At 50.8% G+C, this 18,424-nt stretch overlaps 1 protein-coding gene across 1 annotated transcript in view; it reads left to right on the top strand.

The window, feature by feature from the left end:
• The window catches only part of LOC104638263 (M1-specific T cell receptor alpha chain-like), a 487,043-nt gene that overhangs the window by 80,512 nt on the left and 388,107 nt on the right, over positions 1-18,424 (top strand). The window lies entirely within an intron of this gene.

Here is an 18,424-nt window from a genome sequence, read left to right as displayed (position 1 = left end):
TGGGCTCCAGGTGGTGCCATCCAGGAGCAGCAGCTCAGCAGCAGCAAGGGACGTGGGCCTTCCCAGGAGGACAAGCTGCCACCCCCAGGGCCAGCTCCAAAGTCCTGGCAGAAACACTTGCAGTCACGTCACATTTTGGCTAATGGCGGTTTTCCTGCCAAGTGAGCATCAACTGCTGCTGCTGCTGCAGCCCCCACCTCTTGCTTTGTCTGTTGTCATAGACGGATGGAGTGACACGGAGGCACTATGACGGATTGCAGGTAGCGAGGCACAGGCGGGGAAGACGTGAGCAGAGCTGTTTTGCTGGCAGAGAGAAGCTGGAGGGAGGCGACATGGAGTGGGCCTGGCCATGTGGACTGTCATGTGCGTGGGGTTGTTGCCCACGATAGGTAAGTGAAAGGAAGGGGTGGTGCCCCCTGCCCCTGCCCCCAGGAACTGAGCATGCCCCTGTGCTCTGCAGAGCTCTGTGGAGCTCTGTGGAGCTGTGCTGACAGCTTGCAGCCTCTGGCCTGACCTCCCCACCCAGTCCTGCAGCACACAGTGGGAACAGCCCTCTTCCTCTTGTAGCCATGAGTTAGGCACCTCTGTCCAGCCTGCCTCCTCTGCAGTGTGGGGACAGGCAGGGCACCGACCTGCTACTCCCACATCGTGGGGCATAAGGCTTTGCTCTTGGACTGGACACTCTGCTCATGGGGCACTGCAACCCCGTCCAGCAAAGAGCTACAAGGATGATTAGAGGACTGGAGCATCTCTCTTATGAGGAAAGGCAGAGAGAGCTGGGTCTGTTTAGCCTGGAGAAGAGAAGGCTGAGATGGGGTGTCATCAATATGTATAAATATCTACAGGTTGGCTGTCAAGAGGATGGGGCTAGACTCTTTTCAGTGGTGCCCAGTGACAGAACAAGGGGCAACAGGCAGTAACTAGAACAGAGGAATTTCTACCTCAACATGAGGAAAAGCGTCTTTACTTTGAGGGTGACAGAGCACTTGAACAGGCTGCCCAGAGAGGTTGTGGAGTCTCCTTCTCTGGAGATACTCAAAACCCGCCTGGACATGATCCTCTGCAACCTGCTGTAGGTGATCCTGCTTCAGCAGGGGGCTTGGCCTAGATGATCTCCAGAGGTCTCTTCCAACCCCTGCCGTTGTGTGATGCTATGATAACATCTTGTCACAAGTATTCAGTGAGACAACTAGGAAAGACGCTCTCCTAGATTTGCTGTTTGTGAATAGAGAAGGACCTGTGGGAGATCTGATGGTAGGTGTTTGTCTTGGCCACAGTGATCATGAGATGGCTGAGTTTAAACTTCTGAGTGTAATGGAGAAAAAAGGTCAGCAGAGTTGCTACCCTGGACTTCATGAGAGCAAAATTTAAGCCATCAGGGAGGTTCTTAGCAGTGTCCCCTGGGAATCTGGTTTGAGGGCTTAGGGGTCCATGAGTGCTGGTGAGTTTTTAAGAATCACCTTATAAAATCACAGCAGCAGGCAATCTCCTTACAGGTGTGAGTCTCTGGCTGTGGAAGGCCAGTCAAAGGAGGACATGGATGACAGTCAAACTACACCAGAGGTATCGCCAAGACGGGTTATAATTGTAGGGGACTCCCTTCTGATGGTTACAGAGGGTCTAATAGGCAGGGCAGACCCTCCTCTTGGGGAAGACTGCTGCCTCCCTGCGGCCTGTGTTAAGGACATCACTAGGAAACTGCCCAGCCCGGTACAGCCCTTGGACTACTACCCACTACTTCTCTTCCATGTAGGTGGTGATGAAGCTGCAACGTATAGTGCAAAAGCGATGAAAAGAGACTTCAGGGTCTTGGGATGATTATGGCTCCGTGGGTGGTGTCACCGCCACTATTTTGGGTTTTTTGACAATGGGATGGCCTACACGGCACCAGGCTTGCTCAAGTCAGATGGGATTCACCTTTCTCAAAGGGGAGAAAGGGTCTTTGCCCAGGAGCTAGCGGGGCGGATTTAGAGAGCTTTAAACTAGTGTGTTGGTTTTGTGTGGCAAGGTTTTGGTAGCGGGGGGGCTACAGGGGTGGCTTCTGTGAGAAGCTGCTAGAAGCTTCCCCTGTGTCTGATAGAGCCAATGCCAGCCGGCTCCAAGACGGACCCGCCGCTGGCCAAGGCCAAGCCAATCAGCGCCTCTGTGATAACATATTTAAGAAAGAGAAAAACAGCTAGAGAGAGCTTTTGCAGCCAGAGAGAGGAGTGAGAAGATGTAAGAACATCTGCAAACACCAAGGTCAGTGAAGAAGGAGGGGGAGGAGGTGCTCCAGGCGCCGGAGCAAGATTCCCCTGCAGCCCGTGGTGAAGACCATGGTGAAGCAGGCTGTCCCCCTGCAGCCCATGGAGGGAGGATGAGGGGGTGTAGAGATTCCACCTGCAGCCCGTGGAGGACCCCACGCCGGAGCAGGTGGAGACACCTGAAGGAGGCTGTGGCTCCGTGGGAAGCCCGCGCTGGAGCAAGCTCCTGGCAGGACCTGTGGATCCGTGGAGAGAGGAGCCCACGCCAGAGCAGGTTTGCTGACAGGACTTGTGACCCCGTGGGGGACCCATGCTGGAGCAGTCTGCTCCTGAAGGTCTGCACCCTGTGGAGGAGACTCACGTTGGAGAAGGCCGTGAAGGACTGTCTCCCGTGAGAGGGACCCCACGCTGGAGCGGGGGAACAATGAGTCCTCCCCCTGAGGATGAAGAAGCGGCAGAAACACCGCGTGAGGAACTGACCGTAACCCCCATTCCCCGTCCCCCTGTGCCGCTGGGGGGGGGCGGAGGTTGAACCCGGGAGTGAAGTTGAGCCCGGGAAGATGGGAGGGGTGGGGGGAGGTGTTTTTAAGATTTGGTTTTATTTCTCATTCCTCTACTCTGTTTTGCTTAGTAATAAATAAGATGAATTCCCTCTCTAAGTTCGGTCTGTTTTGCTTGTGATGATAATTAGAGAATGATCTCTCCCTGTCCTTATCTCGACCCGTAAGTTTTTTTTTTCCATTGTACCTTTTCTCCCCTGTCTAGTGAATGAGGGGAGTGATAGAGCGGCTCTGGTGGGCACCTGGCCCTCAGCCAGGGTCAACCCACCACAACTAGGCATGAAGGAGGAGGGGGATAATATCAGGCTTACCTGTGACAAGTTGTGGGATGACAGGCCAAGGTTGGAGGGACGAGGTGCCAGCCAGGACCCTCGGCCTGTTGCTCGGAGACGTGCTGGACACACTGCAGCACGCTTGAAGTCTAGTGGAGATGAGCCAGGGGCTCCTCTGGTAATAGGAACCAACAGGGAAAGACTGGTGAAGTACATCAAAGGAATTCCAGCCACTCCAGCCAGGAAGTCAGCTTCACTGGGGGCCCAGCTGAAATGCCTCTACGCAAACACACGTAGCATGGGGAACAAACAAGAGGAGTTAGAGACGTGCGCACGCCTGCAGGGCTGTGATCTTATTGGCATCACGGAGATGTGGTGGGATGGCTCCTATGACTGGAGTGTAGGAATGGAAGGATACGGGCTCTTTAGGAAGGACAGGCAGGGCAGGCGAGGAGGGGATGTGGCTGTCTCTGTCAATGACCCACTGGAGTGCCTGGAGCTCCATCTGGGGATGGATGAGGAGCCGACCGAGAGGTTATGGATCAGGACCGAAGGGAGTGCAGGTGGAGGGGACATTACAGTGGAGGTCTGCTACATGCCACTCGACCAGGAAGAGCAAGTGGAAGAGGCCCTTTACAGACAGATAGGAGCAGCCTGATGTTCACAAGCCCTGGTTGTCATGGGGGACTTCTATCACCCCGATATCTGTTGGAGGGACAACAGAGCAGGGCACAAGCAATCCAGGAAGCTCCTGGAATGCATTAATGATAACTTCTTCCTCCAAGTGATAGAGGAACCAATGAGGAGAAGTGCCATTCTGGACTTTGTTTTCACCAACAAGGAGGGGTTGGTGGGGAATGTAGAGCTCAAGAACAGCCTTGGCTGCAGTGACCATTAAATGGTGGAGTTCAAGATGCTCGGGGCAGTGAGGAGGGCACACAGCAAGCTCAGTATCCTGGACTTCAAGAAGGCAGACTTGGGCCTCTTCAGGGATCTGCTTGGTAGAGTACCATGGGACGAATCCCTGGAGGGACGAGAGGCCCAAGATAGCTAGCTAGTATTCAAGGATTACGTCTTCTAAGCTCAGGAGCCATGCATCCCAACAAAGAAGTCATCAAGCAAAACCACCCAAAGGCCTGCCTGGATGAACAAGGAGTTCTCGGGCAAAGTCAAACACAAAAAGGAAGCCTATGGAGAATGGAAGCAAGGGCAGGTAGCCTGGGAGGAATACAGAAAAACTGAGTAGCCAGGGATCTGGTTACGCAATCTAAAGCCTTGGTAGAATTAAATCTGGCCAGGGTCATCACAGGCAACCGGTTTCTATAGGTACATCAGTGATAAAAAGAAAGCAAGGGAAAATGTGTGCCCCCTCTGGAATGATACAGGAGATCTGGTTACCCAGGATATGGAGAAGGCTGAGGTACACAATGACTTTTTTGCCTTAGTCTTCACTAGCAAGTGCTTGAGCCACACTGCCCAGGTGATGGAAGGCAAAGGCAGGGACTGGGAGAATGAAGAACCACCCACTGTAGGAGAAGATCTGGTGCAAGAATGTCTAAGAATCCTGAAGGCGACATGAACAGTGGGATTGAGTGCACCCTCAACAAGTTTGCTGACGACACCAAGCTGTGTGGTGCAGTCAACATGCTGGAGGGAAAGGATGCCATCCAGAGGGACCTTGACAGGCTGGAGACATCGGCCTGTGTGAACCACGTGAAGTTCAACAAGGCCAAGTGCAAGGTCCTGCACATGGGTCGGGGCAATCCCAAGCCCAACTACAGGCTGGGCAGAGAATATATGGAGAGCAGCCCTGAGGAGAAGGGGTTGGAGGTGTTGGTGGATGAGAATCTCAGCGTGAGCCGGCAATGCGCACTTGCAGCCCAGAAAACCAACTGTGTCCTGGTTGCATCAAAACTAGTGTGACCAGCATGTCGAGGGAGGTGATCCTGCCCCTACACTCCGCTCTGGTGAGACCCCACTGAGAGTACTGCATCCAGCTTTGGGGGCCCCAGTACAAGAGAGACATGGAGCTGTTGGACAGCGTCCAGAGGAAGGCCACAAAGCTGATCATAGAGCTGGAGCACCTCTCCTATGAGCACAGGCTGAGAGAGTTGGGGTTGTTCAGCCTGGAGAAGACAAGGCTCCAAGGATATCTTTTTGCAGTACCTAAAGTGAGTCTACAGGAGAGTTGGAGAGGGAGTGTTTGTCAGGGAGTGTAGTGATAGGAGAAGGGGTAATGGGTTTAAACTGAAAGAGGATATATTTAGATTAGATATAAGGAAAAAATTCTTTACTCAGAGACTGGTGAGACACTGGAGCAGGCTGCTGTTCTGATCTGGGAAGACCTGGGCCCAGGAAGATTCGTTGTTATACCCAGAGCGAGATTAAGACACAAAGGAGGTCATATGCCGCTAACCATAGGACTTTATTTAACAAAGTATTTATTAAGAAAGTAGCGATAGGAAAGGGAAAGAGACAATAGAAGAGGAGGAAATTTGGCAACCAGTCAGGATAGAGTTGTGACAGATAGTCACCACCATGTATCCAGTGGTGTCCCGTTGGTCCGTAGTCTTCGTGTATTCTGGAGGTGAGGGTCTACCTTGCCGTTTGACCGAGCAGTCTTTTATAGGCTATGCGGGAGGTCGTTGCCTAGACAACGGTACGTACCGCATTCCTGCACATGCTCTTGACAGGCTGGGATGGTCACCCCTGTCTAGGCACACCCCCAAAGTGACATGACTGTTCTTTTGACCCCTGTTGGTCTGTTCATGGCACCTGGGCTCAGCCAGTTGGATGGGGAGTCTCATGAAGAGCCTTTCAGGGTTACGAACAAGCTTTGAGACGGTCCACTCAAGACGTGGTCCCTCACATCCACCCCATGGCTCAAAGATCGTTGCTTCTTTGCCCATGGTATTGACAGAAAAAGAAGATAGTGAGATGTGGAAAAGAAAGTGTAGTCTATACAATTTTCACAGTTGAAGGTTTGGGCTTAAGTCGATATATCACATGGATGTATTTAACATCCATTGTGAGGCGAGGCAGCTAGAAGTTGCTTACTGGAAACAGTGTGTTGAATCAACTGTACAAAACATGGAATCAAATAGGGGAGGAACGATAGCAATGCAACAGTACATAACATATAGAAGAAAACATGTTTGACCCATGGAGCACCTGGAAGCCAACAGAAGGGATCAAATTCCCAACCCTTCCAGGTGTGGACAGGGACGTGAGCTAGTTTTCGTATCCCCGCAGTAATCCTTCTAACAGCTTAACGATTATCGTCAATTTTTAAACAGCAATTTGAATCATTTAGTTTACCACAGACATACTTATGAATAAAAATGTGGCATCATCATAAACAGCTGAAGCTAGACTATCTACAAATAGCAACAGATCTGATGCACTGTAAATTCAAGTCCTCAGGACAACTAAAGTGAATAATCAGACCTCAAGTAACAATGTTAATGCCATTTATAAAGAAAAACTCATACAAAAACATTTAAAGTTCATCACTTGCAATGTAACTTAAAAAATAAACTAAAATCAAAATTAGCCAAAAGGTTCATAACTCCAGGTCTTATTTTCATTACACAAAGCTCAGGTGTCAGCCTATAACTTTTCAAAAGACCTCCAAATATACGCAACTGAGGCCAATTCTGCTGATTTGCTATTATGCAAGCCATACTCAATTTCTTTTCTTAAGACAAAATAATTCTTGAAACCATAGCGAGTACATCACTAAACAGCATGAGCTCAATCAGAAGGGAATTCTTTAGGAAGAACAGATTTTTCCTCAGTTTCTCAGTATTTGAAGTTTCCTGCTTGCTCTTATAGTCTCTTTTAAAAATTTTCATTTGTCTCAAAATCACAAATTAATGTGAGCCACCTATGACTTGATAATCAGGATGGTCAAAGACTCCATTGATGATTACAAAAATGAAATCAACAGTGCGTCCCATTGACTCTACTTCTTAATACAAAGATCTCAAAAGTATTTCTGCATCATAAATCTTTCTAAATTCTCCCCAACAATTGCAAATTTCCTGGTAAGTTTTAAAAGCTCAGTAGGTGTCATATGAAGAGATTTCTCAAAGTATTTAAGTTAAAATATTTGTTCCAGAACCAGTAAAAAGTTTCTCCACTTTTTTTTTTTTTTTTTTTTTTTTTAATTTATAAAAATAGATGCCTTTTTAAAGCCACATCAAAGAGGCTCTTATCTCTTCGGGAAGGTACTGCTTTATGAAAAGTTCTCCAGTATTCTTACAATAAGCTTTTATAATGTGTTCCCATTCCCCAAATGATAATTATAAAATAAATACTGCTTATAACTTTATAAATAAAATGTAAACTGCAGATTCTTTTCTGGAACAACAAAACATCAATGCATAAAAAAGTAAATTAAACACAAAACAAATCAAGAAATAATTAAAAAACCAACTTAAAAAGTCTACATTTACTCCTAGGTTAAAGGCAGTCATGTACAAAGAAAAACTTCTTCCCTTAGCTGAAACATTTCAAAAAGGTCCACCTTCTTCACTGAAGGCAATAGAATATATCCTTCCAGATGTGAGTTACCAGCTCTGCAGACCCCTCCGGGAACCAGCTGTTGCTGGAAGTGCTCTTGCCATCGCCTGCAGACATGGCCACCTATTTCTGGAGCACCAGAGCGCTGGAAAAGGGCACAGTGCTTCACACATGGGCAGGGCCAGGGCATGAAAGGAAGGAGGGGGTTTAAATCCAGCCAGGAGTTTTGTGGTTGCTGCAAAGCAAGGTTTTTTGCAGACTTCTCAGGAATAGTCTGGTGTGGCTTCTCCCGGAAACAGGCACAGAGGTGCTGCAGCAGCAGTAGCAGCAGCAGAGTCTCCCACAAACACCCACAAAGCCATGAACGTGACATTAGCTTCTTTTTTCTTTCTCAGTCTCTGCCGCAGGCACAAAGCAACAGGGAAAAATGTTTGCCTACTAGAAGGACAGTGAGCATTGAAGAAGTAAAATTTTAACATTAAAAATTGGAGCTGAGTTTGGAAACCTCCTATTGTTCAGGGAGCCCCAAAGTAGTGCATTAGATGGAGCTGAGACAAAGAGTGTATTTTGACATGAGGAACAGTCTCTTCATTGTGTTGTTAGTCTTGGTTCCATGTGCATGTATGCTCCCGTGTGTCCACTGAGGGCCAGAATTGACCCTCATGAAGAACTGACACCCATGGGAAGGAATCACATTAGTGAAGTTTGTGGAAGATGGTGTCCTGTGAGAGGGACCCCACACTGGAGCAGGGGAAGAGTGTGAGGAGTCCTCCCCCTGAGGAGGAAGGAACAGCAGAGACAACGTGTGATGAACTGACTGCAACTCCAGTTCCCTGTAAGTCTGTGCCATTGAGGGGCTTCCTTGTCCTTATCTTGAACCATGAGTCTTTCGTTATATTTTCTCTTTCCTGTCCACTTGAGGAGGTGGAGTGATAGAGCGGCTTTGGTGGGCACCTGGCATCCAACCAAGGTTAAACCACCAAATTCATATTGAGGTGGAACTTCCTGTGTACCAGTTTGTGCTTGTTGCCCCTTGTCCTGTCTCTGGGCACCATTGAGAAGAGTCTGGCCCCATCCTCTTGACATCCACGCTTTAGATAACCATTGATCTCCACTCAGTCTTGTCTTCTCCAGGCTGAAGAGACCCAACCTTTCCTCATAAGAGGGACGCTCCAGTCCCCTAATCGTTTTTTTAGCCCTTCACTGGTCTCTCTCCAGTAGTTCCCTGTCTTTCTTGATCTGGGGAGCCCAGCACGGGAGACAGAACTCCAGATGTGGCCTCACCAGGGCAGAGTAGAGGGAGAGGATAACCTCCCTCGACCTGCTGGCCACACTCTTCTTAATGCACCCCAGGATACCATTGGCCTTGGCCATGAGGGCACGTTGCTGGCTCATGGAGAGCTTGTTGTCCACCAGGACTCCCAGGTCCTTCTCCACAGCACTGCTTCCCAACAGGTCAACCCCTAACCAGTACTGGTACATGGCGTTATTCCTCCCGTGGTGCAGGACCCTGCAGTTGCCTTTGTTGAATTTCATTAGGTTCCTCTTCGCCCAACTCTCTAGCCTGTCCAGGTCTCGCTGACTGGCAGCACAGCCTTCTGGTCTGTCGGCCACTCCTCCCAGTTTGTATCATAGCAAATTTGCTGAGGGTACACTCTGTCCCCTTGTCCAGGCCACTGATGAATATGTTGGACAAGACTGGGCCTAGTACTGACCCCCTGAATCCATGCTGACCACTCCCAATAAACTTCTTTTCCTCCACATGCTTAGAGGTGAACCCTAGAATAAGCTGTTCTATCCCTTTTGCAGGGATGGAGGTAAGGCTGACTGGCCTGTAGTTTCCTGGGTCCTCCCTCTTGCCCTTTTTGAAGACTGGAGTGACGCTGGCTTTCCTCCATTCCTGTTGTTCAGGGCGCCTCAGAGCAATGCAATACAAGGAGCTGAGCCAAAGAGTGTCTTTCCCCTGGACATGATGAATAGTCTCTCTGTTGTGTTGTTCATTGTGTCTCCATGCGCATATATGCTCAGGGAGGTGCTTACACAGGGAGTGGCCACTGGAGAAGCATCAGCATGATGGACGAGTTGGGTGTTGGGGCAGAGTAGAGGAAGCGGGATGAGGTACACATCTGCCTAGAGATGCCCTGTCTAAGCAGAGCTGGGGTCCGGGTGGTGCCATCCAGGAGCAGCAGCTCAGCAGCAGCAAGGGACGTGGGTTCTCCTGGGAGGACAAGGTGCCACCCGCAGGGCCAGCTCCAAAGTCCCAGCAGAAACACTTGCAGTCCTTCTTCAGAGGAAGGTCGAGGGTGGCCCCACAGCAACACGTCACCTTTTGCCTAACGGAGGTTTTCCTGGCAAGCAAGCATCAAGTGCTGCTGCTCCTCCAGCCCCTGCCTCTTGCCTTCACTGTTGTTGTAGACAGAGGGAGTGATGTGGAGGGATTAGGACTGACTGCAGGCAGAGAGGCACAGGCCCGGAAGATGTGGGCAGAGCTGTTCTGCCGGCAGAGAGAAGCTGGAGGGAGGCGACAGTGGGTCTGACCATGTGGACTGCCATGTGTGTGGGGTTGTTGCCCACGATAGGTAAGTGAAAGGAAGGGGTGATGGCCCCCACCCCTGCCCCCAGGAACTGAGCATGCCCCTGTGCTCTGCACAGCTCTGTGGAGCTCTGTGGAGCTGTGCTGACAGCTTGCAGCCTCTGGCCTGTGCCTCTGGCCTGACCTCCCCATCCATTCCTGCAGCACATGGTGGGAACAGCCCTCTTCCTCTTCTAGCCATGAGTTAGGCACCTCTGTCCAGCCTGCCTCCTCTGCAGTGTGGGGACAGGCAGGGCACCGACCTACTACTCCCACATCTTGGGGCCTAATGCTTTGCTCTTGGACTGGACACTCTGCTCATGGGGCACTGCAACCCCGTCCAGCAAAGAGCTACAAGGATGATTAGAGGACTGGAGCATCTCTCTTATGAGGAAAGGCAGAGAGAGCTGGGTCTGTTTAGCCTGGAGAAGAGAAGGCTGAGATGGGGTGTCATCAATATGTATAAATATCTACAGGTTGGCTGTCAAGAGGATGGGGCTAGACTCTTTTCAGTGGTGCCCAGTGACAGAACAAGGGGCAACAGGCAGTAACTAGAACAGAGGAATTTCTACCTCAACATGAGGAAAAGCGTCTTTACTTTGAGGGTGACAGAGCACTTGAACAGGCTGCCCAGAGAGGTTGTGGAGTCTCCTTCTCTGGAGATATTCAAAACCCGCCTGGACATGATCCTCTGCAACCTGCTGTAGGTGATCCTGCTTGGCCTAGATGAGTTCCAGAGGTCCATTCCAACCACTACCATTCTGTGATGCTGTGATAACATCTTGTCACAAGTATTCAGTGAGACAACTAGGAAAGACGCTCTCCTAGATTTGCTGTTTGTGAATAGAGAAGGACCTGTGGGAGATCTGATGGTAGGTGTTTGTCTTGGCCACAGTGATCATGAGATGGCTGAGTTTAAACTTCTGAGTGTAATGGAGAAAAAAGGTCAGCAGAGTTGCTACCCTGGACTTCATGAGAGCAAAATTTAAGCCATCAGGGAGGTTCTTAGCAGTGTCCCCTGGGAATCTGGTTTGAGGGCTTAGGGGTCCATGAGTGCTGGTGAGTTTTTAAGAATCACCTTATAAAAGCCCAGGAGCAGGCAAACCCCTTGCCTTGAAAGTCAAGGAGGCGGGGCAGAAGATGAGGCTGGTTGTACAAAGAACTCCTCAGGGAGCTCAAGAATAAAAAGAAATTGGATGATCTCGGTATCATCTGCAACCTGACACAGAACGTGGCGCAGCAGTTGGCACATCAGTTTTTGCATGGAGGGCCTAGTCCCCCTACCAGCTCAGGAGGTGAGTTCCATTGGTGGTCATCACCCCCTCGGAAGGAGATGAGCTGTGGTATCCACCTGGCAGAGAGCTCTGTCCTCTAGATGTGGGAGTCCAGACAGAGCTGTGTCAAAAACATGCAGCCACCCAGGTCTCAAGCTGCAGGGAGTGCCAGAGCCTGTCACTGGGCCTGGATGGTGGGTAGTGAGAATGGCTGTGTGAGGTGTGAGCAGGGGGCTGATCTGCTTATCCTGGTGGCAGAGCTACAGGAGGAAGTAGAAATGTTAAGGAGCATCAGAGAGGGTGAGAAAGAGAGAGACTGGTGGAGCCAAGGTCTGCCCTCCCTGATCCAGAAACAGGGACCAGACAAAACCCAAGATGAAGGGGACCCTGTATCCTCCCCCTGCCAGGTTGAAGGCTGCAGCTTAAGAGGAAGGAGGGAATGGAAGCAAGTCCACACTCGGGGTGGCAGGCGAACCTCCTCCTTGCCCACCTCACCCTCCCAGGTGCCTCTGTACAACAGGTGTGAGGCTCTGGCTATGGAAGGCCACTCAAAGGAGGACATGGATGCCAGTCGAGGTACACCAGAGGGATTGCCAAGGCCAGAAATGCCCACGCCTCATATTGTGACCATGTCCACGAGGAAGAAAAGGCAGGTTATAGTTGTAGGCGACTCCCTTCTGAGGGGTACAGAGGGTGCAATATGCAGGGCAGACCCTCCTCTTGGGGAAGACTGCTGCCTCCCTGGGACCCGTGTTAAGGACATCACTAGGAAACTGCCCAGCCTGGTGGAGCCCTCGGACTGCTACCCACTACTGCTCTTCCATGTGGGTAGTGATGAAGCCGCAACAGGTAGTGCAAAAGCAATCAAAAGAGGCTTCAGGGTCTTGGGAGGGTTACTGAGGGAATCTGGAGCACAGGTTATTTTTTCCTCCCTCCTTCCAGTTGCGGGCAGCAACATGGGGAGGAACAGACGGTCCCAGTCCATTAATAATATATGGCTCCGTGGCTGGTGTCACTGCCACAATCTTGGGTTTTTTGACAATGGGATGGCCTACACAGCACCAGGCTTGCTCAAGTCAGATGGGATTCACCTTTCTCAAAGGGGAGAAAGGGTCTTTGCCCAGGAGCTAGCGGGGCTCATGGACAGAGCTTTAAATAGGCATGAAAGAGGAGGGGGATAATATCAGGCTTACCTGTGACAAGTTGTGGGATGACAGGCCAAGGTTGGAGGGACGAGGTGCCAGCCAGGACCCTCGGCCTGTTGCTCGGAGACGTGCTGGACACACTGCAGCACGCTTGAAGTCTAGTGGAGATGAGCCAGGGGCTCCTCTGGTAATAGGAACCAACAGGGAAAGACTGGTGAAGTACATCAAAGGAATTCCAGCCACTCCAGCCAGGAAGTCAGCTTCACTGGGGGCCCAGCTGAAATGCCTCTACGCAAACACACGTAGCATGGGGAACAAACAAGAGGAGTTAGAGACGTGCGCACGCCTGCAGGGCTGTGATCTTATTGGCATCACGGAGATGTGGTGGGATGGCTCCTATGACTGGAGTGTAGGAATGGAAGGATACGGGCTTTATAGGAAGGACAGGCAGGGGAGGCGAGGAGGGGATGTGGCTGTCTCTGTCAATGACCCGCTGGAGTGCCTGGAGCTCCATCTGGGGATGGATGAGGAGCCGACCGAGAGGTTATGGATCAGGACCGAAGGGAGTGCAGGTGGAGGGGACATTGCAGTAGGGGTCTGCTACAGGCCACTCGACCAGGAAGAGCAAGTGGAAGAGGCCCTCTACAGACAGATAGGAGCAGCCTGACGTTCACAAGCCCTCGTCCTCATGGGGGACTTCAATCACCCCAATATTGGTTGGAGGGACAACACAGCAGGGCACATGGACACAACGCGTTGATGATAACTTCCTCCTCCAAGTGACAGAGGAGCCAATGAGGAGAGATGCCATTCTGGACTTTGTTCTCATCAGCAAGGAGGGATTGGTAAGGGATGTGGAGCTCAAGAGCAGCCTTGGCTGCAGTGACCATGAAATGGTGGAGTTCAAGATGCTCAGGGCAGTGAGGAGGGCGCACAGCGAGCTCACTAACCTGGACTTCAGGGTAGCAGACTTTGGCCTCTTCAGGGATCTGCTTGGTAGAATACCATGGGACAAAGCCCTGGAAGGAAGAGGGGCCCAAGACAGCTGGCTAATATTCAAGGGTCACCTCCAAGCTCAGGAGCAATGCATCCCAACAAAGAGGAAGTCAAGCAAATCCACCAAGAGGCCCCTGTGGATGAACAAGGAGCTCCTGGGCAAAGTCAAAAAAAGGAAGCCTTCAGAGGGTGGAAGCGAGGGCAGGTAGCCTGGGAGGAATACAGAGAAACTGTCTGAGCAGCCAGGGAGCAGGTTAGGAAAGCCAAAGCCCTGATAGAAATTAGTCTAGCCAGGGATGTCAAGGACAACAAGAAAAGCTTCTATAGGTATGTCAGTGATAAGAGGAGGACGAGGGAAAATGTGGGTCCCCTCCGGAATGAAATGGGTGAACTGGTTCCCCAGGATATGGAGAAGGCTGAGGTACTCAACGACTTCTTTGCCTCAGTCTCCAATGGCAAATCCTTGAGCCACACTGCCCAGGTCACAGAAGGCAGGGATTGGGAGAATGCAGAACCGCCCACTGTAGGAGAAGATCAGGTTCGAGAATATATTAGGAACCTGAAGGTGCACAAGTCCATGGGACCTGATGAGTTGCATCCGCGGGTCTTGAGGGAATTGGCAGGTGAAGTGGCCAGGCCACTCGCCATCATATTTGAGAAGTCCTGGCAGTCTGGCGAAGTTCCCGCCGACTGGAAGAGGGGGAACATAACCCCCATTTTTAAGAAGGGTAAAAAGGAAGACCCAGGGAACTACAGGCTGGTCAGTCTCACCTCCGTGCCTGGCAAGATTATGGAGCAGACCCTCCTGGAGACTGTGCTCAGGCACATGGAAGATAAGGGGGTGATTGGTGACAGCCAACATGGCTTCACTAAGGCCAAATCGTGCCTGACAAACTTGGTGGCCTTCTATGATGGGGTTCCAGCGTTGGTGGATGAGGGAAGGGCAGCTGGCGTCATCTACCTGGACTTGTGCAAGGCATTTGACAATATCCCGCATGACATCCTTGTCTCTAAATTGGAGAGACATGGTTTCGACGGATGGACCATTCAGTGGATAAGGAATTGGCTGGATGGTCGCACTCAAAGAGTTGTGATCAATGGCTCGATGTCCAAGTGGAGAACAGTGACGAGTGGTGTTCCTCAGGGGTCAGCACTGGGACCGGCACTGTTCAACATCTTTGTCGGCGACATGGACAGTGGGATCGAGTGCACCCTCAGCAAGTTTGACGACGACACCAAGCTGTGTGGTGCGGTTGACATGCTGGAGGGAAGGGATTCCATCCAGAGGGACCTTGGCAGGCTGGAGAGATACGCCCATGTGAACCGCATGAAGTTCAACAAGGCCAAGTGCAAGGTCCTGCACGTGGGTCGGCGCAATCCCAAGCATGACTACAGGCTAGGCGGGAAATGGATTGAAAGCAGCCCCGAGGAGAAGGACTTGGGGGTATTGATTGCCAACATGAGCTGGCAGTGTGCGCTTGCAGCCCAGAAAGCCAACCGTGTCCTGGGCTGCATCAAAAGAGGTGTGACCAGCAGGTTGAGGGAGGTGTTTCTGCCCCTCTACTCTACTCTGGCGAGACCCCACCTGGAGTACTGCATCCAGCTCTGGGGTCCCCAGTACAGGAGAGACATGGAGCTGTTGGAGCGAGTCCAGAGGAGGGCCACGAAGCTGATCAGAGGGATGGAGCGCCTCTCCTATGAGGACAGGCTGAGAGAGTTGGGATTGTTCAGCCTGGAGAAAAGGCAGCTCCAGGGAGACCTAACTGCTCCTTTCCAGTACCTGAAGGGGGCCTACAGGAAAGATGGTGAGGGACTGTTTATCAGGGAGTGTAGTGACAGGACAAGGGGTAATGGGTTAAGCTGAAGGAGGGTCGATTTAGATTAGATGTTAGAAAGAAATTCTTTACTGTGAGGGTGGTGAGGTACTGGCACAGTTTACCCAGAGAGGTTGTGGAGGCCCCATCCCTGGAAGTGTTTAAGACCAGGTTGGATGAGGCTTTAGGCAACGTGGTCCAGTGGAGGGTGTCCCTGCCCGCAGCAGGGGGGTTGGAACTAGATGATCTTCAAGGTCCCTTCCAACCCACACCATTCTATGATTCTATGAGCCCACAACGTGCGCTTGCAGCCCAGAAAGCCAACCATGTCCTGGGCTGCATCAAAACCAGCATGACCAGCAGGTCAAGGGAGGTGATTCTGCCCCTCTACTCTGCTCTGGTGAGACCCCACCTGGATTACGGCATCCAGTTCTGGGTTCCCCAGTACAAGAAAGACATGGACCTGTTCCAGTGAGTCTAGAGGAGGGCCACGAAGATGATCAGAGGGCTGGAGCACCTCTCCTATGAAGACAGGCTTAGAGAGTTGGGGTTCTTCAGCCTGGAGAAAAGAAGGCTGCAGGCACACCATATTACGGCATTCCAGTACCTAAAAGGGGGTCTACAGGACAGTTGGAGAGGGACAGTTAATCAGGTAGTATAGTGATAGGAGAAGGTGTAATGGGTTTAAACGAAAAGAGGGGAGATTTAGATTAGATTAGATTTAGATTAGATGAGGGTGGTGAGACACTGGAACAGGCTGTCCAGAGAAGTTGTGGATGCTCCATCCCTGGAAGTGTTCAAGGCCAGGTTGGATGGGGCTTTGAGCAACCTGGTCCAGTGGAGGGTGTCCCTGCCCCTGGCTTGGGTGTTGGAACTAGATGATCTTTGAGGTCCCTTCCAACCCAAACCATTCTATGATTCTAGGATTCTATGGAGGGAAGGTAAGGCTTTGCAGGAAGATTACAGAGCTGTGGTTCACATATGCAGGGAGAAGACACCAAAGGCCAAAGCTGAAGTAGATATGAAATGGGCCAGTGTTGTGTCAGACAACAAGACAGGTATTTTAAGTATGTTAATAGCAAGAGAAGGTGTAAGGAAAACTTTGGACTGACACTTGATGAAGATGGTCACCTGAGAAACAGGGATGAAATAAAAATTCCAGGGTCAATTCTGTTCAATATTTTTATCAGTGGTCTGGATGCAGGAGTGGAATGCACCATGAGGAAGTTGCTGACAATACCAAACTGGGAGGTGCTGTTGATTCTCTCAAAGGATAAGAAATCCTGCAGAGGCATCTGGATAGATTGGAGCACTGGGCAATCATCAATGGCATGAAATTTAAGAAGAACAAATGACCGATTTTACAGCTGGGACAGAAAAACACAGAACACAAGTATAAATTGGGAGAGGAAGGGCTGGAGAGCAGCCCTGCAGAAAGGGTTCTGGGGGTGCTGGTCGACAGCAGGCTCACTATAAGTCAGCAGTGTGCCTTGGCAGACAAGAGGGCAAACTGCATGTCTGAGTGCATTAAAAACATTAAACCAGTGGGTCAAAAGAGGTGAGTGTCATGCTCTGTTCAATGATTGTGTGGTCTCACCTTAAGTACTCTGTGCCATTCGGTGTCCCACCATTTAGAAGGGATGTGAACATCCCTGAATGTGTCCAGAGGAGGTCAACAAAGGTGGTGAAAGGGGTGGAAGGAGTGTCCTATAAAGAGCAGCTCAGCGCACTGCATTTGTCTAGTTTGGAGAGAAGAAGGCTAAGGAGCACCCTCATCACTTTCTGCAGCTTCCTGAGGAGGGGAAGTGGAGAGGGAGGTGCTGATCTCTTCTCCCTGGGATCCAGTGACAGAACATGTGGGAATGATTCAAAGCTGCCCCAGGGGGGGTTCAAACTAGATATTAGGAGATCTTGCTTTACTGAGAGGGTGCTCAAACACTGGAACAGGCTTCCTAGAGAGGGCTGGTTGGCTCCCCAATTCTGTCAGTGTTTAAGAGGCCTTTGGACAAGGTCCTTAATAATATGATTCAAATTTTGGATCAAGATCGCAGGAGTGTCCTCGTTGCCCCATGGCCCACAACCCCTGCACGCCCTCCTAAGCAGAGAAGCCAGCTAGCAGCCCAGCAGCCTTTCATCATCACTGGGCCAGTCATCACCTTCAAAAGTTGACTATCCTTGTTCTATAAGAGACAGCTGCATACTTTGGTGTAGGGTGGCTGTGTCATCCCATGCCATCCCACCATCCTATGCTCTACAAACTGACAATGCTGCTAAGGCAGCTGCTTGCAGTCTGACAGCTGCAGATGTCAACATGCGAATTTGCTGTGCCACCAGTGTACAGACCAGCTGTGAGCATGATTTCAAGAGTAAGACTGTCCAGAGGGTTCAGGGTGTCCCTCCCAAAGCTAGCACTCCAGGGCGCCTCTCACTTCATGCAACGATTTCCATGCTCTGAGGGAACTGCTCACAGAAATTCTTAACTGTTTGGACTACATGATGAATGAGGGGAACTGATGGTCACAATCCCAAGACAGGAGATGATGATTTTCTTTTCAGGACTTTCCCTTCTGAACAGGTGTTGTGGTTTAGCCCCAGACAGCAGTTAAGCGCCATGAAGCCCCTTACTCCTTCCCCCTGACCTGCCCTGGGATGGGGAGGAGAATGGGAATAGAAAGGTAAAACTTGAGGGTTGGGATAAGGACAGTTTACTAGGACAGCAAAGGGAGATGAAAATAACAACTTAGAACAAAGTATACACATACTGCGTGCTACACAATGCAATTTACTGACCCCATGAGCGGGCACTCAGCCTGTGCCAGAGCTGCTGCTCCTCCCCGGCTAGCCCCCTTCTTATGCTGAGCATGAGGACAACATCATATGGTATGGAATACCCCTTTGGCCAGTTTGGGCCACCTGTCCTGGCTGTGTCCCCTCCCAGCTTCTTGTGAAAATTAACTCTATCCTAGCCAAAAACCAGGACAACAGGGCAGCCGTGGGAAGATCAGGCACTACAGATGGCCTACA

This window comes from Balearica regulorum, chromosome 24 (genome assembly GCF_011004875.1).
Source record: "Balearica regulorum gibbericeps isolate bBalReg1 chromosome 24, bBalReg1.pri, whole genome shotgun sequence".
NCBI classification, from domain to species: Eukaryota; Metazoa; Chordata; class Aves; order Gruiformes; family Gruidae; genus Balearica; species Balearica regulorum.
Note: the sequence above shows the minus strand (reverse complement) of the source record. Positions and strands in the feature narration are given on the sequence as shown.